Source organism: Amblyomma mixtum, chromosome 7 (assembly GCF_055824585.1).
Source record: "Amblyomma mixtum isolate Tamu chromosome 7, ASM5582458v1, whole genome shotgun sequence".
NCBI classification, from domain to species: Eukaryota; Metazoa; Arthropoda; class Arachnida; order Ixodida; family Ixodidae; genus Amblyomma; species Amblyomma mixtum.
Genome location: NC_143018.1, coordinates 25,276,186 through 25,300,127, shown reverse-complemented (window position 1 = coordinate 25,300,127; position 23,942 = coordinate 25,276,186). Strand labels below are relative to the sequence as shown.

Here is a 23,942-nt window from a genome sequence, read left to right as displayed (position 1 = left end):
AAACCAGGAATGAAGGAACGAACAAAATGTAGACGGAATGGAAGAATGAATGAAGAAGTGGAGGAAAGGAAGGAAGGAAAAGAAGGAAGGGACGAATGAATCGAGAAAGGGAGGAAAGGAAGGAAGGGAGGAAAGGAAGGAAGAAAGGAATGAATCAAAAAAGGGATGAAAGGAAGGAACGAATGAACAAAGGGAAGAAGAAGTTAAGGAAATAAGGAAGAAAATAATAAAAGTAATAAGGAAGAAAGGAATGAAGGAGCGAATGAAAGGTGGAACGAATGAAGGACTGAAGGTAAGAGAGGTGCAGCCAAATGCAACGCGTAATATTAATATAATAGTACCTCAAGGAGAAGGTCCTCCCTAACCAGGTACGCCGAGATTACGTGAGAATGAATGATGGAGTGAGCATTACATTTTCGTGCCTTTGACCCAGTGGTACTTAGTGCGTTTTCATTCTGAGAAAGGTTCACCCCAAAGCAGCCTTCGCCTTACCGCTATGTTTTTCCCGAATATACTACAGCCAAAAGTTGTAAAAATAATTCGTTAGCTTTCGATAGAACACTTAAGGAAATGTGGGATTGAAATTAACGGAACCTGCAGACATTTCACACACACACAAAAAAAGGGTAAGTTTCCTCCCACTTGCTGTATAGTCTCGCCCCGACTTACTGAAAAATTTCTTCGCTGGCGACTCCGACGTAACCTTGGAATACCTTGGTCAACATTTAACAGTGCACCGATAAAACCTTGCGCAGATTCCGCTCCTAGAAGAAAAACTTGCTCTCTTGTGCACTTCAGACATTTCCTCACGGTCTCTCCATTCCCTTTGGGACAGTTCTTGTAGACGATGTTCGTCAGTCTACGAACTTCAATAATCGCCATCGAACGTTTACAGAACCACTACCTCCTGAAGCCGCCGCCGTTGTGGCTCAGTTGTTATGGCGCTCGACTGCTGGCCCGAAAGACGCGAGTTCCATCACAGCCGCTGCGGTCGCACTTCGATGGAGGCGAAATTATAGAGGGCCGTGTACTGTTCGATGGAAGTGTACGCTAAAGAACCTCACGTGGTCGAAATTTCCGACGCCCTTCACTACGGCGTCCCTCATAGCCTGAGTCACTTTAGGACTTTAAACCCCCATGTACTATCCACTACGGAGTGCAAAATAATCCCGCCCCAGTGCTGCTTTGGCACCCAAATATCAATCAATCAATCAATCAATCAATCAATCAATCCCTCGTAGCCTGAGTCACTTTGGGACGTTAAACCCCTATAAACCATAAACTGCAGAGTGCTACGTAATCTCGCCCCAGTGCTGCTTTGGCACCCAAATATCAATCAATCGGTCAATCAACCATTCCCTCATAGCCTTAGTCGCTTTGGGACGTTAAACCCCCATAAACCATCCACTACAGAGTGCTACATAATCCCACCCTAGTGCTGATTTGGCGCCCAAATATCAATCAATCAATCAATCAATCAGTCCCTCATAGCCTGACTCGCTTTGACACGTTAAACCCCCATAACCATCCACTACTGAGTGCTAAATAATCCCACTCCAGTGCTGCTTTGGCACCCAAATATCAATCAATAAATCAATCAATGCTAAAGAAAAGCTTCCTCACTCCTCTGCCTGCACAACCGTCCGGCTGTATCCACGCGCAATACGAACAATCGGTTCAAACGGAAACAGCAAAGGCAGAGCAAAGAGTGAAAACAACAGCGAGAGAACAAGAAGACCGGAGGAGACCTCGGTACCAGTTCCGAAACACAGACGTCACAGGGTGGGCAAGAGGTATAATGTGTGTCACGTGTCTACTCCGCGGCGTCGAGCGGGCTTCGCGACGATTCCCCACTGGCGAAAACCGTCGGCGGCGGGCAGCTAAAACGCTGGCGCAACGGCGCTCCACGAAACGCACTGTGGGGCTGGCGCCGCTCGATCGGCCGATCGAAGGGAACACCGCTCGTTCGGAGCGAATCATTGGTGAAAAAACGAAAATAAGAGAATGTAGAAGAGAAAAGAAAAAAAGTGAGCGCGGGTGGGCGTCAAGTTGTCAGCACGCGCGCGCGCGCTTTAAAGGATGATGTTGACGAGCACTGTTCGCTGGGGAAATATAAAAATAAATGCAGACAGCAAAGCTCTGAAAACGAGGAGATTGTTCTTCCTGTTTTTGTTGTTCGGACCTCTCTGGAGAGAGCTAGAGTATGAAAGGAGAAAAAGAATTACTGAAGGAAAACAAAAAGGACTGGACAAAAGTCCGAACGGTCGATTAACACAAAGCAGCTCTCGCGTTTAGAAGAGACCTGTCCATGGGCGGCTGTTATGGCACCGATATACATATGGCATGGAGAAGTGGCCCATCGTTTCAGGCGCTGTTTATGCGCCCAAGCACAGTCAGGGTGCATGAATTGCTCACTCTGGTGGTTAAGCTTCCACGTCGAGTGTTCCTTGTTAACAGTAACGTGTTGCGCGCTTTAGCCTTGTCGCGTTGCGCATGATGCTGACAGTTCACCTCTGCGGAAACAAGTCGCAGGCGTCACTGCTAGACACCAACCTCTCCCCAAATTCTTGTGTAACTGACAAATAAAGAAAAATTAAAGAAGATGTTGATGGATTTCTATGGTGCAAGGGCATCTTCGGCCAAAGAGCACCATGGCACAACGTTGTTTCTTCCACTGAAGGTGGGGTCAAAGACCCATTGTCCCAAGCCTTTCACCCTAAATAGGCCGAGCACCAGACCAGGGTAAACCTTGCACCCATTGTATCACCGGTGGATACCCGGAGGCTACTGGGGATCGAACACCGCACCTGCCGCATGCGAGGCGGATGCTCAAACCACTAGGCCACCGCTGCGGTCAAGAAAAAATGAAGAGCAGGTGAGGACACGTGCACGGTGCAAATGCAGTGTACATACGTTCAGCAAGCGAAAACGCCCGAAGCATTTGGCGAAACCATGAACGTGACGTCATGCAGTGAGAGAGCGTCTTCTGCTTCGTGCTTTGGAGGTACTCGGTTCGACCCCCGTTGCCGTCAGTATCCTGTTCAGAAGCTTCCACCAGCCGCCGGCCTTTCGTTCGCTCGGATCTCACGAAAGAAATGCTCGGAAAAGGTTATATTCGGCATGCGAGATATCAAAACGTCGCGAAACGTCTAGGTTCGGACTACGCAGTTCTCTGCGTAGTCCGCGGTCCACTGTGCGCGGCATACAATCAAGAGTCTATCAGCAACTGAGACTTTGCGGGCTGTTCGAAGGAGACAGGCTGTCCTCTCGAAAAGGTGCGCTGCGATAAGACTATCACGACGCGTATTTGTAAGCAGGATTTCAAGTACGATGGAGAATTTCCACGGAGGAGTCTACAGACCGCAAATAGCCAACCGGACCAAAGGCATACTACATGCCTCTTAATCACCGCTAGCAAGTTGTGAATCACATATCTCATTCACTCCAGCTCGTTACTCACCATTAACTCACTCGCTCACCTGTTGCTTCACTCACTCACTCACTCACTCACTCACTCACTCACTCACTCACTCACTCACTCACTCACTCACTCACTCACTCACTCACTCACTCTCACTCGCGGGCGGTAGCGCAGTTGGTTAATTAATGGCCATATATGCGAATTGGTCATTCTCAACTTTACATTCATCGGTCCCTGGGCGTCCTCATACCCCTCCAGGCGCAGTGGTGCAGCTGTTAAGCGATGCACCACTGCCCTGCGATGGCAGGTGCTCCCAGCGGTGGACTTTGTGCGGCCCAGGTTGCTCTTCCCGAGCGACTCATTAATTTACCGCCACTGCGGTCAGTTTGCTCACTATCCGGTGGGCAGGCTGTGATGACGTCGCAAGGTCAGGAGAACTAGGTGGCTCCACCTGGCCGCTTCTCCAGGGATTTTTCGCTCACAACAACTACGACGCCGGATTTTCTGCGGACCTATCACGTTAAGGTTCCCGTAAATAAATACACGAGTAAATAAGTAAATAGAAGTGTCAGGAGCCGCTCGGACAGCACTCACGGTGTACTCTCGAAGTGACGCGCCTCACATATTCAGGCTTCCCCCACGAAGCCGCGGCACGCCTCCTGCCTCCGCATTGGCACGTGCTCGGAGCGCGCGCCGTTTTTAAACCGGATCAAGGATGACAGAAGGGGCGCGCGCGCAAGTGCCACTGCGGCGAGGCTCGCGATTAGGGCGAACCCGCCTCCGCCGCAGGTGAAGGGGAGGAGGAGACGGCGGCAAACGGTCGGCCATTTTCTTTTTTCACCGCCTTCCGCACACACCGGCTGCAGTGCAGGCAGCAACGGAAGGGACGGCCCCAATCAGGGCAAATCGGTGTAGGGAGCGCCCCACGGTGGCCGGCCGCTACGACGGGCGTCTAAGAAGCCCATGCCGCAATTGCGCGAGCGTAACCGTGGAACGCGAGTGCGGATTCCTGTAATGCTACGACGGCTCCGTGTCTGCTCGAGGCGCGAGCCATCACCTCGTTATTTATATACAGTAAAAAGAAAATGCGAGCAGAGAGAAAAGTAGACGAAGAAAATGACGGCCATAATTAAAAGAGGCCGGCGACATGATGGGCAAAAGACCTAACTACATATGCGTTGGCATTGCGATAGCATTAAATGATGCATTTACCGGAAGTGGCGTCACATCCCTGCAGCCAATGGGAGGTATCCGGCCTGATGACGTCACTTCCCTCCAGCCAAAGGTCAAATTTTGATCCAGGACACATTTTGCTGTGAAAGCGACACTACGCGAGTCGCCGAGCCATTTCGCAGAGCTGAGGAAAGCTACTGCGTATGCGCGAGGAGCAGTCACATCACGCGGCGCACAGCTGGCGCGCCGCCGCCGTCGCTGCGCGGGTGACTCAGAGGTGCCGCCGCCGCGCTCGCCAGTAGCGCATGCGCAGTAGCGGCGCATAGCTAGCGTGCCGGGCCGCCGCCGCGCGCTCTCCATCGCCTCTCTCTCTCTCTCTCTCTCCTCGTTCCTTTCACAATCCTCCAGGTTTAACCAGAGCTAAACCACTGCCATTTTTTTCCCGGTGTCTAATGCTATTGCGTTAAAATAATGAAATAGCCAGAAAGACAGAAGAAAGGCGGTAAAAGAGGAAAGGGCTCGATACTGTATCCTGCCCCCCAAAAAGTGGTACACGCGTTCTTATAGTATCACAATAATGTTTTGTATCATCGATGCAGCGCTATCAAGATAACATGCCACGACACCAGCACAATGAGTCCCACAATAGCATGAACTTGACAGCACATGAGGAACGACAATAATAGAATATTTCAGATAAAGGGAAATGCGTGTGTAATCTAGCCCCCACGTAAACTGAGCTGACATCTACAGAGCTTTCAGTCTGTAATCTTAGGAGGCAGGGCTGAACTTATTCTCGGGTGAATGACGTCACGGGCAGCACAAGCTCACACGACGTATCCACACCATTCCAACGGGTCCAGGCACGAGCCATCTCATTTGTGAATTTCGGCACGCCCAGGAACAAATATTTATCGAGTGTTTATCGTTATAATTATTCTTAGGGTTATCGTAATGTGAAGCGGAAGCTTAGAATGTGGACAGGAACACACAGCAACACACTGCGACACATTCAGCTTTTGACGCTTGCAACTTCGTCTGTCCCTCGGATGTCCCATTAAAGGGATGCTGAAAGGTTTCCCCAAAAAATTTAGTGAAGAGATACACTTTACAGTTTTCCACCTTCGGAATTCGAATTTCTCATCGAAATTAGGCAAAAGAAAGCGCAAACCTATTTTATTTTGGCGAAAGTGCCGCAGCAGCCTCGAGCCAGCTCGCGCGCCTCGTTGCCGCCTGTGATTGGCTGGGCGCCTCGTGACGTAAACACTGGCGTTGGCTCGGTGAGCCCGGCTCGGTCGCCGCCGATGTAGTACATGAAGCGCGGCGTGCGGTGTTCCGGTTGTTGGTTTGATGCTTATATCACGATGGAACACATCGAAGATTACCAGGAGGATCTTGGCGTCATCCCCTACATGTACGAACCAATCGCAAAGAGCAAACCGCTCCAAGGAAGCAACGATGCTGGCGCAAGCGGTGCTTTTGGCTTGAACGAAAGCGAAGCGTCAGCATCTCCACGTGTTGGAAATGTCCATTGGTAAGCATACTTTTCTAGCCAAACTTCATTCAGAGATACAATAAATTAATTTTGAAGCGAGCAAATGTAGTATAGCACTGCTCCACGAAACTTTCCTAATGCAATGTAAGCGGGATGCGATCGTCGGCATTGTTGTCTTGCCGCTTGTCGGTGCTGCCGCAAATCTGCTTGTAATCCACACAGACCATTAACAAGCGCAAGAAGTTATCAGGCTCTTTTTGCCCGCAAATTTTATGCTGGCATCGCTTCATGGTCGCTGCGTGCCGGCTCGGTTCATAACACACGCGAAAGACAGAAGTTCGCGGCGCTTTGCGGCAGAACTCGTCGAGGTGACAAACGTGCGCCTTCCGTTCTGCGTGCCAAGATGGGATCTGGCAGTAAATTGAAATCCTTATTTAGGCGAGTTGCTTCATACTGCAAGCCCTTGTAGGAATATCTCCATCCGTTTGCGGCCGCCTTTATCGCTCTGTTCTCGATGACCTCGTGCTGCAACCAAGCAGGCCGAATCGCAAGGCTGGCTGTAGCACACGTGGCGCACAATTATGTAATATTATTATTAATGTATGAAGCCATGCTGCCCTCGGCAATTTTTTACGACTACATGTGTTATTATAAACGTATTCCTGGCAGAACACTTTACTGGTATTGGCTGCATTAGAACTTGAACAGACTTGTCAGCCTTGTCATCACTTTTAGAAAAGTTCGATGGCAGGGTCCTCAGCAGCATCTGCCAGTGGCATTCGACTTGTTGCACAGTCCTGATTTGTATTGCCGTTTGGTGTGGATTCTTGACTGCCTAGTGGTGTGCAGCCTCCAGGTGTGATGTCATTTTCCATGCACTCTTCATTTGCACTCTCGTCTGGTGCGCAGTCTTGATCTTGCAGCAGTTCGGCAAGAAACTGAAAGGCATAAGCCACATGATGTTATTGTTCCAAACAGAACAAAAGTGTGCTTCAGTATGAGTAAAATCTGCTGGTTTATTTCATAAACCATTTTGTTGATTGGCGAGCTCCGTGCGAAGTGAGATCATTTATTATATACCAGGTGTTCCCTTAGAAGGTCCAAAATTTATTTTAAAAAATGGGTAACTAACCTTGTATTAATTTTATACCTGGGGCTATATTGGGGGATACGGCAGACACCAGTAATAGGCAGAAGGCTTCCATTAGCTCACTAAAATGCATATCTTAATTAAATTTTTATTTTCATATTATGTTGTATTTCATATTATGTTGTATTTGCAGATTTGGAGCACCTCCTGCAAATACTATAGCCAAGCAAAAAAGATCACTTTAAAAACCCTGACAGGCAACTTCAAGCGCTAACACAGAATCAGCGGCCGCGTCCGACGTAGATCGCTCAAAAAAAAAAGTGTGCGCTTTGGGGCCGGACTGCAAGCGCCATGACTGCGCACATTGGGCGCTGACGAGGCTGCTATCAGCCAGGCCCCAGGCGAAACCAAATTCAAAACGAAACGCCGCGCGCCCGTATACCAGAAACATGTGCAAACAGTTTTCTCGGCGCTCCGACCACGAAGAAAAATGTGCCGCGTACTACTCCCTATGTTCTCGCCACTGAGGGCTACGCATGAATCCTAGAATATCTGAGCTCCAACATAATTGAGTAAAGAGTCTGCATATAACGTCTTTTCACGTGCTCGCTTACCGAACGAAGTTCTCTGCTCACGCGCGGCGCGCAGTCTCTGGTTGTGAGGCGCACTTCGCGTCGCTCCACCTCTTGCAGTATTAATAGCAGTTTAACGATTTTTACTCAGCCAAAAAATTTAGGACCGAGTTCTGATATGAGTAATGCTGTACGAGATGCATGATGCATGCCTGCAAGCATAACAGCTAAGCACTTATTTTGTAAGCTGCAGTTTGCTGCCGTCCTGACATTCTCATTCCAGCGCCGTTCATCTCACTACTACCGGAAGTCTTGCATCCACGAAATTACGCGCCATACACTACACGGAACACCGGTTCGCGCAGTCAAATTCTCATAGAGTTAATACACAAATTCTTACCTCGAGCTTCCTCCTTTTCGCGAAAGCTGGCCTCGGTGGCGGTGACGAGCTCCTGTGCGCGAAGACAGACGGTATTGCGCCGGGTTTCAGTCCAGCTGACTTTGTTGACAGGCCCAATGAACGCATTATCGACAGGCTATGGTTATAATCTTCATCACGAAAGTGGTCAGAGCATAGCACTGTAGTCTTTGAGGGTTTGAAATCCCTTCGCTTCACAGCAGCGACCCACCTCGCGGAAAGCTTCTTAATTTGCGGGAAATTATGAAAGACCACATCGTCGCGGCCGCTGGTGTTAGTGCAGCCGAAGGCTGCGCAGAACGCCGGCATGATGGTCCACTGCTTCACTCGATGCTGCCCACGTTTCTGTACGTCACCACAAACATAAAAAAGCACAAATACAGGAACACACGGCAGATCGAAGCAGCTTACGATGGCACGCACGCAGAAACAAGCACGGTCGCGGAGGCTGCGTGGCGACGGAACACCAATGTTTACGTCACCACCCCACGGTTTCCGGTTTCGGCTCGCATCGTCAGGGTCATCAGCAGCGCTCGGCGGACAGCGGGGGGCGGAGCTACCGAGCAATTTTAAACGGCGATTACGTCGCTCCTAAGAGATTATTCTGCAAAAAAATTTCACCCGCATGATTTTTAAGGTTCCCGCATCCATACGTGAGCATCTTAATGAATTCGAAAATCTCTTCAGCTTCCCTTTAAACACACGTGCCCGGTGGGGGGGGGGGGGGGGGGGAAGAAAGGGCCCTTTCCTTCTATTCTTAAAAGGAGTCCATTCTTGGGCAGTGTAAATGCATTTCTGCTCCGGGGACTGCTTTGAGGTAAAACAGGACAAGTTGACAACCAGTCGTTATTTTGCAACTTCCAGATGCACTCGTGCCGCTCAGTCATCTATAGGTCAGTCCTATTCAACACGAGGCTTAAATGCCAAACAGTGAAACCCAGGCAACGTTGCCCTACTTACTCGATATTTAATCGCTGAGAAATCACTATTGCGCTAGAAACGTCGATAGCGTCTTCAACGATGGAAAAGAGAGATAGAGAAAAAGCGGCAGGGTTTTGACGTAGTTCAACCGAGTAGACGTGCGAAAGCATGTGTTTAGCCTGGTATCGAAACGATTTAAGCAGGACACTCCTTTCAGCTGCGCTGCCCGCCACCAGGGCGGCGCAGCATGCGTCAGCAACTGTGTCTTCGGTATATCTTGGGAGTCCCGTAGTGGGTGAAGTCAGCGCAAGGAGGCCAGGACGCGCACGGCCGCACGCGCAGCACTGGTGGCACATGCTAAGCGAGGCGATAACGCCGAGTGAGCTGATGTCGTTGCGTAATGCGCGAGGTGGCGACACAGGTCCCGTGGCGCCATCTACCGGCACGGCCAGTAACCAGCTCCGGTCCTTCAAGGTCAAGCTTCACACAATTTTCTTGGCTCGGGTTGAGCCCCGTTAAAGAGTGCTCTTTCCACTAAAAAAAGAAAAGGCATTTTATTGATCACTTCAGTTGGCGGGGGGGGGGGGGGGGGGGGGGGGGGGCTCAGAAGTGCAGAAGGGCTCTCTCAAGTCCAGGAGTCAAGGGCGGTAGCTGTCCGCCAAGCTCTGTCCACGTTCTGAAGATGGATCGAAGGGTCGGAGCTGGCCAGTGCCGCCTCCTACTGGACTAGGTTGCTCCTGTTTTACTCAATATTTGAGTTTGACTTGGTAATTACATGCAGTGGAAACGGAAGTATGACTGACCGACAAAAAATTCCTAAGAAAGATTCACAGAAAACGCGCCATTTTTAAATCGCTAAGATGTAATCACAAATTCTTGTCGAAAGTGGCCTCGTTCCGAAGAAGAAACAGCTGGCTCACTGCTCTGTTTCAACGAGTAGCGAAATTCGAAATATTTTGTAAACCGTCACGAGTGTATACACAAGCCGCCGTGTACCGCTACAGTGAAGTGTATACTCAGAAGGCCAGCCATCAATCGGACAGGGTCCATAGGAAATCAATGCAGCAATATTCACAAAACTTAAGAAGCAATACACCTAAAGATAAAACACATTCTCATAAGCTCAAAAAAAAAAGCGGGTAGGGGGGGGGGGGGGGGGTTAAAGGGAATGTACTGAAGGTGCAGCTCTGCACACATTTCAGAGAACAGTGGCTACGGCGCAATAAGAAGCACAACGTAGAAGCCGCAGGTCATAACGGGTAGTTATCACAAACAGCAAACGAATGAAGCCTCACGAGAGACGACGAATAAATAGGGTGATGCCGGACAAGCCCATGTTTACATGCGCACGTCAGCAGCTGGAACACATTGATAAGCAAAGTGGCTGTCGTAAGATAATTCCGCCGGCCACTCTGGATGTTCAGGGTTGTGGCGGCAGCCCCAGTGGCGCCACCAATTGCGGGGGGCGCTTAAGCTCCGCCTTTTAGGGTATGACGTGACAGAGGTTTCTTCTGACCTCTTTCACAGTCATAATTAGCATATGTAAGACGGCACCACATACATATAAAACCCCGCTTTAACCAACCCCTACGAACGTGTCATGCGTGGCCTGACGGTACCGTGCCCGACTCGCAACCCAAGGATCAGGGGATACAGCGATGGGTCTGCTGCGGAGCAGCAGGAGAGGCGATGCTAGTAACGTGAGTCGTCGTCTGCTGCGTGTTTACATGCGATTGAGGAGGAAGACGGCGGCCAACGGCCCGTAGGCTTTGCGCGTTGACGCTGGCGCCATTTATGGGCACCTCTTGTAACAGACATTTTTTTCGACCAATCCGGATTTTTCGGGCACGCCGACGGCAACGCCGACACCGACTTTTCTGCAGAACGGGGCCCTTAGGCTAATGCGTCAAATATAAACCGAGTTAACGGAATTAATCCGTGATGCCTACAAGCATGCTCTCCTGCTGTGTTCTCTGATGGGAGCGCTTTCAGCGGGTGTACCACCGGCAGCGTGAAGAAGCACGCTTGTCGCACGTTAAGCCGAACTTTACCTGTCAACCTACCGGAATACGGTCGGTCCTCAAAATCTAGATCTTATCTGCCCTTTGAATCGTGGCGGCGGCGAGCGCCATCTTGCAAGTAAACTAAAGTAAAGTAAATAAAGTTGTTGTTTTATTTATTTCGGATAATTTTTTTCAATTTAATCTTATTCTGCTTCTTGCCACTATCCTGTGCTGCCATCTGCTGAGCGGCGCGGGAGATACATTGGCAGACAGTCATTAACGCCACAGTGCTCGGCAGTTTTTTTTTACACACAAAATGCGAGGACGATTTTACACCACCGTATACGCCTCCCATAGGCGGCAATTAAGATTACACACACAGACACACACACAAAAAAAAACTTGTCTTCATGCTGCGAGTTTCCCCAAGACGAGCTTGGGAGAGCTGGTGCGCACATGTAGCAAGTTATCAAATCTAGCAATTTCCGGATTTCGCAATGGGTTCTGCGTCCATCGCGGCGCCATCCGCTGGGTGTTGTAACAATTAGCACAAAAAGCGAGACAAAACATCAGCCCAGACGCGAGTACTACGATAGGCCTTATTGGTGTCGAGTTATCTCGTTATCTCTCGCGTCGCGGTGCAAGCGTGCTCAGAGGTGTGCCCGGTAGCACCCCTCGGTTTACCGCTCGTATCATAATAAGTGCGTCCGTTATTACACCCTACCCCATTATTTCTTTGACCCATCTCGACCACTCGTTTACAAGAGGCTAACGAGGTGAAAAGCATCGCAGCATCCCCCTTCATATGGCCCTCCAGTCGTAGCGCCTATCTCGCAGACATGGCGTCAGTGTCCGCCGCTTATCTCGACGAGAGTAAAAGGCCCTTATCTGCGGACGTCAAAGCGCCCGGGAGATACTTTGAGTGCTACCCGCCATTTCTTTCTTCCTTTGTTTCTTCCAAAGGTCTTCCTTTGTTTGAGAGATTCCAGACAACGGTCTTTTCACAGGCCTACGCAATCTACGCGATTCGCGGTGAGCCAGGGGGGTTGTAATGCGATGCGTCTTAACTGAACTCAATCCTTGTCACGGGGCTCGTTGTATAATTAGCGATAACCCGAAAGAAAGGGTTATGCATGGTGTAGAAAAGAAAAAGGACGGTCTCTCTTATCACAGATCGTCAGGGAAGAAACAGAACTCCTGGGACTGATTCTACACCTTAAGTGGAAGCAATGATATGCTCCTGCCCTTCTTTGCCTACAGCTCAGCCAAATCGTGCAGCTTATTTTTTATCACAGTCGTTATCTACCTGCCACTAAATCCTCGCCACCGAAGCAAACGAAAGAACAATGTAACACTACAATGGAAAAAAAAAGAACCTAACAAGGAATTTGATATCATCTCCCTGCATATCTGATTGCACGACACTTCTTTCCGTTATCTTTTATGAGACCTTCCTAGCCTAAGCACTTGAACTAAGCACTCCTCGTCGAAAGGGAAAGTAAAAAAAAAAATCTCCATTTATCGTGCAGCCAGACATAACTCGTCGGCCGGGTTTCAGCCCCGCATCACTGAGAGCAGGTGCCTGCCCAGGAAGCCCCAGCACTGTCTCGCATCATTAACCTTGGAGTCCTTCAAAGAAATAGTTAGTCCCCGTCTCCCCCGTGACGCGTATTATCTGTCAAATCCTCTCACTAACAGACACGCCGGTACGTATACCGTTCTTTCCAGACATACAATCTCGTATACGAAGCTCTCCGTAAATTACCGGGGCGCAGACACGGCCGTAATCCCCCCCCCCCCCCCCCCCCCTTCCGCCAACAGGCCTGGTAAGCTCGTTACCGGCAATACGTTACCGCTCGCGTTGTACATGCGATCAACGCCCGCCGGCCCAAACTGAAATCTTAAATCACCCGCGGCTGTGAGCCTGCAATTGCGAGCGTCGCGTCGCGCCAAAGCCCCGTTTATCCCCGGTATTATCTCGCCGCCGCAGCATGCAGCCCAACAACTCCCTTCCCCTTCCTCGCACCCGCTCATCCTCCCTCTCCCACTAGGCACGTTCCTTCCGTTCAGTTATGCGCAGATCAGTGGAACGGGCTCTGCTCGGTCCCAGTAATTCGGTGCAGCGCTGCGCGAGCTAGACATGGCTTCAGCCAATCAGGAGAGAGCTACCGTGCATTATTAACGTACACATAGTCGGCTCAAACGTAAAAGGGAAACAATTATTTGACACTCGGTAGGTCATATCATGCTGGCTTGAACCTGTCGAAAGTAAATTAACTTTTGAAAAGCCCGCTCCTCTACCGCATAACTGCATATTATCTTAAATGGTCTCTGTTCTCAAAAACTGCGGGCCTGCACGTGACGTCAAGGGCGCCATGATGGTGCGCAACGCGCAGCTTCCGCGGTACAGGCTGGAGTACGTGGCGGTAAAGCGGTACATATAAAAGCGCTGATTTTGGCCGTGCTTCCTGGTTCGCCAACATGGCAGCTGCATTGACGTCACTGCAAATCTCCGGTGGCTGTAGGTGAGGTGTTTACTTTCGTACAAGCCATTAACGCTTTACTCTGCACCGCGCGGAACGGGTATAAACTGTCTCACGCGTCGTCTGCTGTCGCATACAGAACAAGGCGGCGTTGCGCTCGTCTGCTGCACGAAGCAGACGAAAAGCGATACGTCTGCCACGCGCCCGCAAATTAACTGCGCGCTACAAAGAGCACCTTGATAAGCGAAAATTGACCGTACAAACGGCTCGCAGGTTTCGAGACACTGCACGCATATTTAGAGAGACGCAGAGCACAGATTCTATACCGCAGCCCGGCTTTCCGTGTCGGCCCGTCCCGTGTCCAGAGCGCTGTCTCTTGGTGTTGGCCGGCCAGCCGAAGTCAAGTGGCCGAGAGTACAGTCGTAGACGATACGAATCTCTCGGGCGCACGCGAACGCGCTCCGTGGTGGCGATGCTAATCTTATATCACCGCCTCGCCCCGCGAGGCCCAGCTATACGCGTCGGCTTCATGTATAGGCAGCGCAATATCTGCCTTATTTCTTGTTCTCTAAAAAGGCATTCTGCTTTGCGCGCTGTCTGCTCAGTTGGCTCCATTTTCTTATATCATTGTTCCTTTCGACCGTAAAATGGCCCGCGGTGAGGAATCTGACCTATAGGCGAGTCCACGATCGATCCAAGGGAAAATTGTGCAAGCACAAAGAACGACGCTGGTGTTAGAAGCGAACGGAATTCAGTGGAACTAATTATTAGCGATCAATACTATCCAACAGTATGTGTCCCTGGAATAAGGAGTGTAATTAAAGAAACCAAAAACAGGCTTATGGTATCAAGGCAGGACACGTATGTTTGCAATCGCTTTCTTTGGCTTCCACTGACTATATAGGAATCCAATTACCTTCGTTGTAATTTACCGGCCTTTGCCGGGTCCACAGATCCACACCCATTATGCATTCCATAAAAGCTGTTAAGTCCAGCTTTCGCTTCACGCTTAAAATGCGGTAGCCGAAGGATTCCTCTTTCCAAACCCTAAATAGCCCCATCAGCACAAAACCTACTCTGTCGATTTCTCAAGCGCCTCGTGATAACTCCTGCCGGGTTTCCCGCAGTATCTTTATGACCCTCTTGTCTGGCTCGCTTATCTCGACTCCTCATCGGAGCTCAGTGGCGTTATAACGGTTTTTCAAGAGTACCTCCACCGGCGAACCCGCATCTTCACTGCAACCTGCTTAGAGAAGCACACTTGGGACCCTTGAAGAATGATAGCCACTGAGCCAGTAAGCGGGCACGCGATAAATTTTGTCTAGCATGGCAGCACTTATAGCGAACACTTCGTTGACTTCGACTATAGGCGCTGAAGGCGAGTGTTGAAGGATCGCGAAAGTTGACATCTTTATATCATGAGGCCGTCCCACTAACTCTATACAAATGAGTCCCACACAGCAAATAAGCAAATAAGACAGTCTAGTTCCCAGTCTAATCTTATTCGCGGTCTAAACCCTTTCATGGTTTGGAGGAAAAAAACGACGAATCCCACTTTTTCGGTGGAAACCTCAGTCGCGCTTTGAAATAGTGACGGCGTGCACCTACGAAGTTAGGCAGCGATGCGCCTTCCCTTTCCTTAGAAGCAAGAGAGAGTTTAGACTTCGAATAAGATTACACCGGAAAATAGACTCTTTATTCTTTCACTGCCACCTTCCTCCCTTCCCTCAAGGCGCGGTTGATGTGTTCACAGAGAAGTGAGGCAGTTACTGTGCCATTTGCTTTACTGAAAAATCACTATTTCTTTTCTTTCTTTTTTTTTTTTGCTTCGTGCAAGCGGGTCCAGATCACAACTTGACCGCTGACATGCGATCTTTTGCTTTACTTTTCTTCCTAGTGCGCGCGCGTGTTCCAAAAGGAGACGGGGGTACCTTTGAGACGAGAAATAGAATTTTGAACAGAGTCAGGTTCCGGTCGCCAGTAAGCACGGAACTGGACTTCAGTCACGTCTAGCCACTTTCCGATCCATTCAATGACGGCACACGCGGCTAACCCATTGGAAAAGCCACTCAGAATCCCACTTGACCAGCTGAAGTCGCCACAGGGCACAACGGATTTTTTTTGCCGCGGCATACACTGCACCACATAACGGGTCGACATTATGCCGTGCTCGACGCAAGAGTCATCAAGCACGCCAGCCAGCGCTCGACACAGACCACGTCGAGAAACCATATCGATTCTGCGAGATGGTTTCACGGGGGAGGTCGATAGCCCCTGGCTATACGCAGCGAAACCCGCTTCGAATGCAGCGACTCTGTCTCGCATATCGTTTTTCGCGGACGCGTAGGGTGCGTTCGGGTTGCCCGATCACGGCTGATGTATCTCGCATAGAATTCGTAAGAATCATTCTTCTTCATTCCTGAAAGTCGGAACAGACTTGTCAAGAATCAAGAAATTTCCCTTCGTCGTTGTAGATCATGTGTGTTCGAGCTGTTTTGCTTCTTCGTAAGTTCTTCAACTTCGGAACCAGTCGCGCGCCTTGAATCGATTTCGCAAATGTAACTCACCGCACCAGCGGTCGCGCATATTCCAAGTTCCTTCCCTGCCCTCGGGATCGGGTCAAACTATCGTCTCTTTTGATCGCAGAACAGCTCAAGAAAAAGAACAATGCCTACCGCCAGCGCTTGCACCCTGCTTTGATAATGCGTCAGTTCTTAAACTTACGTAACACCTCCCAGAAGAGTACTAGATAAAAGGAAATAAAATGAAAAGAAAAGAGAATATACTCAGTAAAGATGAGCCCAAGTGCAGAGAGACATGCTTTGCTAAAACTCTCGGCACGTATACCCTTCTCTGTAAGATCACGAACTTTCCTTTAGGTCGAAATACTCGCCATCAGTACAGCCTGCCTTACCTTAACGTCACCTATACATCGCGAAAACAGGCCACAATTTATATTTTGAATCTAAATTTTCCCCGGGCATCAAAGACTGAGTAATACGCTGTCAGGAGCCACACGTATGAGACATCTCCAAGATGCACTATTAAACTTCGCTCGCCGCATTCTGCTTGCTTACCTGCACGACACGTTGCTGTTTTTTTTTTCTTGTTTTTTTTTGTGTCGATGCACTGATGTCAACTAATATCCATCCTTTCCCCTTCCTCTTGACAGAAAAAAAAGTTATCGAAACTATTAAAGAGCAGGTTATGACGTTTCTTCTTTTTTTCTATATTGATAAGTAATGCGTATATCGCCGTTACCGCTTTCACTTCACCCGCGTAAGCCACGCGGAGTCTTCAGCATCCTGCCGATAAGAAAAATAAATGGCAGCTCGCCTTTTTTTTTTTTTTTTGCGACCGACGGAAGGCTATACGTTATTACCGCGCACCCGAACCCCCCCCCCCCCCCCCTCCTTCGCGCGCACGCTAGCCGCACCCCCACCAATAAATTCGGTCTTCCTATAACCTCTTCTCTCGCGCCTCGCTTCAGTCACCGCGCCTGCGAAAGACGCTGAAGAAGATTGCGGGGCACGGAGGAGGAGAGAAGGAAGGAGAGAGAAAGAGAGAGAGCGGGGGAGAGGGAGAAAGCCGCGGGGGTAGGCAGGTTAGAGGGTTTCCCGATCGATACGAGAGGTGTATTTCAAGCGGCCCAGAAAATTGGAGCAACCCGCGCCGCGCCCCGACTCGGAGTGAAGTGTGTGCGCGCGCGAGGCGGAATCAAGTCTCCTCCGACCGAAGGGGTGCACCGCCAAATGAAATGCCTGCCTCTCTTTTTTTTTTTTTTTTTGCTTTCATTGTCGTTTCTACTCCTGGGCGTCATTTCCTGATAGCTGCACTGCCTTGCTCGCCTGAGCACAGGTGTTCACGTAAGCAGTATATGGAAGGGAGCACTTTATTGGCATGCAACCAACAATTACTCCCCACGTACAGCTGAGAGACGTACTTGTTTTCTAATTTTATTGGTTTTTGTTATCAACGAAATATTATCACTGTAATACTTCTTTTTAGATGCTAGGAGTTGGGTGCAGAGGCAAAATTTGTTTCTTGAGTGTGAACTTTCGCACTGGGCCGCGCAAGCAATATGCGGCACGTCATATATTGCCTGTTGTTCCGGCTCGTATATTTCCTTGCTGTAGTATTTCTGGCGTATTCTACCAATGTCTGTGCGATGGTAATAATGCCGGAAGACGGAAGTAAAGCGGTCGTATTTGCGCAGTCCAGTCAAAACGACGGCGACACTGATGAAAGGGGGGGGGGGGGGGGGATGAATTCGCTTTGGACCTCGGGGACAAGCGAACATTCAACTTCGTGCGTCAGTGAAAACTTCAAGCTACATACCGTGATTCCCATCATCACACTTTCCGATGAATAAAGGTCTTCTACTAAACTACTACTACTACGCTGTAGGCTTGGGCGTGTGCTTTCCTTTCCTAAACCGCGAGTATTGTAACGGGACGAATACGGGACAGACGAGATAAGAAGCATCAAAAGCACTGACTTACAACTCGTCCCCCACTTATGACTGAAAGGTGTTTTCCGTATCCCATTCCGTTTGTTTTGCGCCAAGCTCACTTCTCCTACGAACACCCCAGGGCGACTATAGCGCACTTATTCCCAGCTTTCCTTGGAAAGTACACGCTCTATACCTTGACATTCAGGCCACAGTACGCATAGCTTGTCACTGTATTTAGAGTACTGTGTATCCGGCCGACCGTCTCAGATAAACAATAGCGCGCGGTACTCTAAGCTGACATTCACGTGACTCGTGTACATAAGAGGTAACTGCGCACGGCGCTTTGCACTGACACCCCTCTTACGGCCCCGTATCATTACTTTTGTAACGCCTCGGAAGAAGCCATTGAGAGCGACCCCTCTAGAGGTCCGGAAGAGCGTGCCGTCAATGCCATCACTGCTAGAAGCAAAAGGAGAGGAGGTCGAAGAAGGGGGAGGGGGGAACACTGAGAGAGAGAGAGAGACATGCCCTTCACTTTTCGACGATCGAATCCGGTGAAACGGTCGTTCCTCGGGCCTGTTTATGACTGCATTAGACGCCGCCGCCGTCTTACAGCCAGAGCGGTCCAGGATAGGAGACATAAACAGAGGCGCAACGGACAGCGAACAAAAAGCAGAAGAGGACTGGGCCGTTCCGGGCGCCGAAAAACAGTGCTGCGCAAACGCCGTAACGACCCTGCGTTAGCTGCGGCTAGGTTTTGCTGCTGTTAGCTACACAGCGGCGCACTCTTTCCCGTTTTCTCTGGGTCTCGCACGCAGTGTCTTGTTGGCACCCTGCCAGAGAGCGAGCGTTCCAAGACGCGACGAGAGCGCTCGGTCGGTCGGTCGGCGAGTCGACGACGACGACGGGGGAGTCCCTTCCTACACACACTCTCACTCTCTCTCGGCTGTTCCTGCCGGCGACAGGACGACAACGGCGGCAGTGGGGCGTCGCGAGGATTGCTGGCTAATTAATAACGACACCAGCGTGAAACGAGCGCTCGTCGACGCCCCGTGCAGAACTGGAGCGGGCTAAACAGAAGCGCGGAGAGCGCGCGGGCTCCACGTGGAGGACGAACTGCGGTTCAGAACTACGAGTGAGCAAACAGGCTTCTCCTGCCAACGCAGGGGGAAATCTGAGCGCCCGGGGGCGCCACAATCTCGGTGCAGTGGAAATCTCCGCTGAACACGACCGCTTTATCTTTGTTTACTTCATATTTCTTGGGGGAGGTGGGAGGGCACTTTTGAAGGAGCGTGGACTAATTGCGCTGCAAGACAATAGTGTTTCATCTTCCTTTAAACACACATCAAGCCTACGTCGTTTCAGGTTTGAAAGCGGGTGTCCCGTTCCGTACATACAGCAGGGAGCTTGCAGTTATCGGCAGTAGAGCGACAAGTCCGCATTGTGTTCTGGATGGCTACGAAACCTTGAGGTACACTGTAGGTCCCGCAGCTGGAATCATGCAGCCTAATTCACGATGCTTGCCCACGTATGAATGTTCCGTACCTAGTCGAAATCTTCGCGAATGACCATGTGTGTTTGGGGGGGGGGGGGGGGGGGGGGGGGGCATCGTCAATTACGAAACCATGCCTTTTCGCATCACGCTAAGTTTATACTGCTATACGTTAGCAGATATAGGCAACGCCCCGCAACGATCAGAAAGAAAGGCTGGATACACGACAATGATTTTAGCACGACAAAGCGTCAGTGGAGCGCGCATCAGAGACCGACGCCCCACAGGTGAATCCGAACAAAGCGACTGATGATGATGATGACTATTTTTTATGGCGCAAGGACGTCTGTGGCGAAAGAGCACAATGGCACAAGGTATTTTCCTTCTTCCCAAGGTGGGGTCAAAGACCCCTTTCCCAAGCATTTCACCCCAAATAGGCCAAGCACCAGTACAGAGGAAAGCTTGCTCTTGTGTATCAGCGGTGGGTACCCGGAGGGCACTGGGGATCGAACACCGCACCTCCTGCGTGTATGGCGGATGCTCAAACCACTAATCCATCGTTGCAGCAATCGCCGAAAGATGCAAGTGGATTATTCATGCTGCGGCTGCCAAAACGTCTCTACCATACTAAGCCTTAGTTCAGTGGCCAATGTGTAACACTGCATCCCAACAGCCTTCTTTACAACCACATACACGAACATCAAATAACCCGAAGCCAGGTACATAAAACTTTGCTTTGGCATCATCACTACTTATCAGAGTTCTCCACGAATGGCAGGCGAGCAAACCAGCAGCTCCCTGATGAACAGACATGCCCGGTCAGCTCGTTTTTTGACAGCTGTCAATTACAGCCAGCGAGTAGGGCGCTGATCAACAACGAAACGCCACTCCGCACAACGAATCCAGCGAATCTCGCCATGTCTTCCCATTGCGGACTCCAGCCATGACCCGTGTGATAAACCGTCACACCGCCACTGCAGTTCGCGACGAAGCGGGAAGATCAGTCGAGAGGACGGCATGTAAACATCCGGGATGCCCAGCTCTGCACGCAGACATAAACACGCACGTATACCGCAGGAGGGCGGCGTTATCGCATGCCGCGCTTTTGTGTGTGGACAACGATACACGCATACAGGGTATACGAGATAAAGGAACAAACGTCCAGGAAAGGCGGTCTCGTTCAGCCTGAATGGTTCGCTCGTTATTTCGGGGGCGGAAGCTTCGCTATCTCCGCTTCTGTTCCTCCAGGCGATGATGGGCTAGTCCCCCCCCCCCCCCCCCCCCTCCTCAAGAGGTCGTCACCGGACCATGCTGGCCCAAGAAAGAAGTTTTAGCAGTGAGTGCTGTGTCAGGAGGGTTTTCCAGGGTGTGCATTATCGTTGTACGTTAGTAGTCGCAGTAGTCATTGTACTAGTGCTACTGCTACTACTCGTAGCACTAGCAGCAGTATGAGCAGTGAAGGGGGTAGTAGCAGCAGTAGCAGTCTGCCGCAATAGGAACTAAATGGCATCAAAGCTCTTGGACCAAGTGATCTTTACCTGACCAATGAGGGCACATAATTCACATAATTGTGCTCTTAGGCAGGGTAATCAAAATATGCATATATGATCATGCTATATATATGTCATCGTGCGAGTAGGATCCTCTGAAAACCGGGGCGGGGGGGGGGGGGGGGGGGGGGGCGGCTAGGTGTGTAACTATCACTTTCACATCTCTGTCTAGAGGCGGGAAGCATCCACCGTGTAAAGCACCCAGAGAGGCGGGAACTGTCCTAAACGGCCAGAGTGCCTATAGGATGCCTAGATATATCCGTGAACCAAGTTATCCAGGCCATTCTTGAGTGAATAGCCAATTGACCGAGTTGGCTAGTGTCGTGTCCGGTCGCTGTGTTGAATGCAGCGAAAGACGCACACGGTACTTTAAGACTTCGTTTATTTAAAGCCGATGAGGGTGCGACCAGCGTCGACCGAGGCAGGAGCCGAACTGGCCGCCCGAAGAAAGGAGGGAGCGGAGAAGCGTCCACGGGAGGGAGTGGCTTCCCAAAACAGGAGGAGGATGCGGGGGCGCACCATGGGGGGGGCATCTGGCGACAGCGTGCGACGAGGGGCAAGTGGTCGTTAGGAGGAGGATGCGAGTGGTCGTTAGGAGGAGGATGCGGGGGCGCACACACACAAAAGCAATAAGGGGACACAACACTTCCTTTCCCCTTAGAAAGTTGCCTGGTATCGTGCAGGGGGTCGGCGCTCACGCGTGGAGGCGCGCTGGCTTTGTGCGCTCGGGGGAGAAACACTTGTAGGCTGGCTGTTGTTCGCTGTGTCTCCTAGGTCTGTCCTGGGCGAAGTCTCTTCTTCCGGGAAGAGGTGCCAGGCTATGTGGGAAGATGGTGCACGTGCTCTCTCCGCTGGCGGACAGCTCTCAGACGGCGTCGTAAATCTACGCAGCTGGTTGAGATGTCGGCGTGCTACTGTGCCATGTATGTTGACGAGCCAAGAGCGCAGGCCTATGCGTCTGACAATTGTAGCTTCCTCCCAGCGTGGCTTTTTCAGAAACTGTCGGGCGAGGACGCGCTGCCCCTCATTAAGCGTGCCGCAGCGCGGAATTGCTTTTTCTTCCCGGAACGTCTCTGCCTTTGGCTCGGGGAGGATGGCTGTGAGCTGGGTTCGCATTTCACGCTCGAACATCATTTTCGAGGGGGTCTCGCCTGTTGTGCTCTGAACCGTCGTGTGCTGCTTGAAGAGAAAGCGCGCAAGGCGGCGCTGCAGCGAGCTTGTCTGATCTCTTTCAAGGGCGCGTTTTAGCTCGGCTACGTAGCGCTCGGCTTGTCCGTTTGTCGCTGGGTGGTAGGGGGCCGATGTAACTGATGAGATCCCGTTGTCGCGATAAAACTTGAGGATCTCCGCAGACACAAACGGTGTTCCGTTGTCCGACACTACCTTGCGCGGCAGGCCGAACGTTGCAAATAGTGATCGGAGGTTGTCAATGACTGCTGCCGAAGTCGTCTGTCCCATTTGCCTTATCTCAAGCCACTTTGTGTAGGCATCTACGACCACAAGGAAAGTGCAGCCCTCAATTGGTCCTGCAAAATCAATGTGCAGTGTGTGCCATGGTGTGTCTGGCTTTTCCCATTCTGGGACAGGAGCTTTCGGCGGGGCGCTCCGGCTGCTCTGGCAAGGCTTGCATTCTCGCACCACTGTTTCGATGTCGTTGTCAATGCCAGGCCACCACATGTAGCTTCTGGCACACTTTTTCATTGCAACGATGCCCCGATGTCCGGCGTGGATGAGAGACATAGCTTGTGCGCGTAGTTCTCTCGGCATCACAACTCGGGACCCAAATATGATGCAGCCGCGATGGGTGCTCAACTCTGTAGCTCGCCTGCGGTAAGCGTCGAAGTTGTCCCCTTTGAGTTTATGCACGTTGCCTTGTTGAACAGCTGTGTAAACTAGCCGGAGAGCTGCGCACTTCTGCGTAGATGCTGCAACTGTGCCTGCTGTAAGCGGAGGTTCTGGCAGTGCTTCGAACATCAGAACGTCTCCTGGTGGAAATGGTTCGTCAACAGTTGCGTCTAGTGGCAGACGGCTTAGCGCATCGGCGTTTTGATGTTTACTCCCATTGCGGTAGACCAGAGCGCAGTCGTACGCTGAGAGTTTGATGCACCAACGTGTCATTCGCGGAGACAAAGTTGGTGGCATAGGCCTTTGTGGTCCCAGAATGCCCAATAGCGGTCGGTGATCGGTTATAAAGGTCACCTTCCGGCCGGCAATGTACTGGTGAAAATGTGTCGCCGCGTAGACGATGGCTAGCCCTTCTTTGTCAAGTTGCGCGTAGTTGCGTTCTGCTTGCGACAACGTACGTGAGGCGAAGGCGATGAGAGCTTCCCTTCCTTGCTCGTCAGTTTGCGATAGAACCGCGCCGACTCCGTACGGTGATGCGTCGCAAGCCAAAAGCAGAGGCTTCCTTTCGTCGTAGTGGCGGAGGACTGTACATCTTCGAATCAGGTCTTTCAGGGCATCGAATGACTGCTGATGGCGTGGCGACCATGTCCATGTCACATCTTTCCGAAGGAGTTGGTATAAGTCGTTGGCCACGGTAGCTCTTTGTTCCAAGAACCGGTCGTAGAACGTCAAGAGTCCGAGAAAAGCCTGTAGCTCCTGCTTGTTTGTTGGAGCTCGTGCTTCTGTGATCGCTCGCACTTTGTCCTCGGTAGGGTGAATGCCTTCCGCATCAATTCGGTGTCCCAGAAATTGCACCTCTGGCACCGCAAAACAGCACTTCGATTTGCTTATGCACAAATTAGCGTTTGCTAGCCTTTCGAGAACGAGCTCTAGGCGCACTGCATGCTCTTCAGTGGAAGTGCCACTGATGATGACATCGTCAAGGTAGACACAAACTCCTGGGATGCCCTGAAGCACTGTCTCCAT

At 50.9% G+C, this 23,942-nt stretch overlaps 1 protein-coding gene and 1 long non-coding RNA gene across 3 annotated transcripts in view; both read right to left on the bottom strand.

Annotated features, from left to right (window-relative positions):
- The window catches only part of LOC149335362 (uncharacterized), a 150,485-nt gene that overhangs the window by 45,213 nt on the left and 81,330 nt on the right, over positions 1 to 23,942 (bottom strand). The window lies entirely within an intron of this gene.
- Positions 6,749 to 8,862, bottom strand: LOC149335363 (uncharacterized). The gene is made up of 2 exons (XR_016284058.1): positions 8,152 to 8,862; positions 6,749 to 7,027 (listed from the first exon to the last, which is right to left on the bottom strand). It is a non-coding gene; the product is annotated as an uncharacterized LOC149335363 (long non-coding RNA).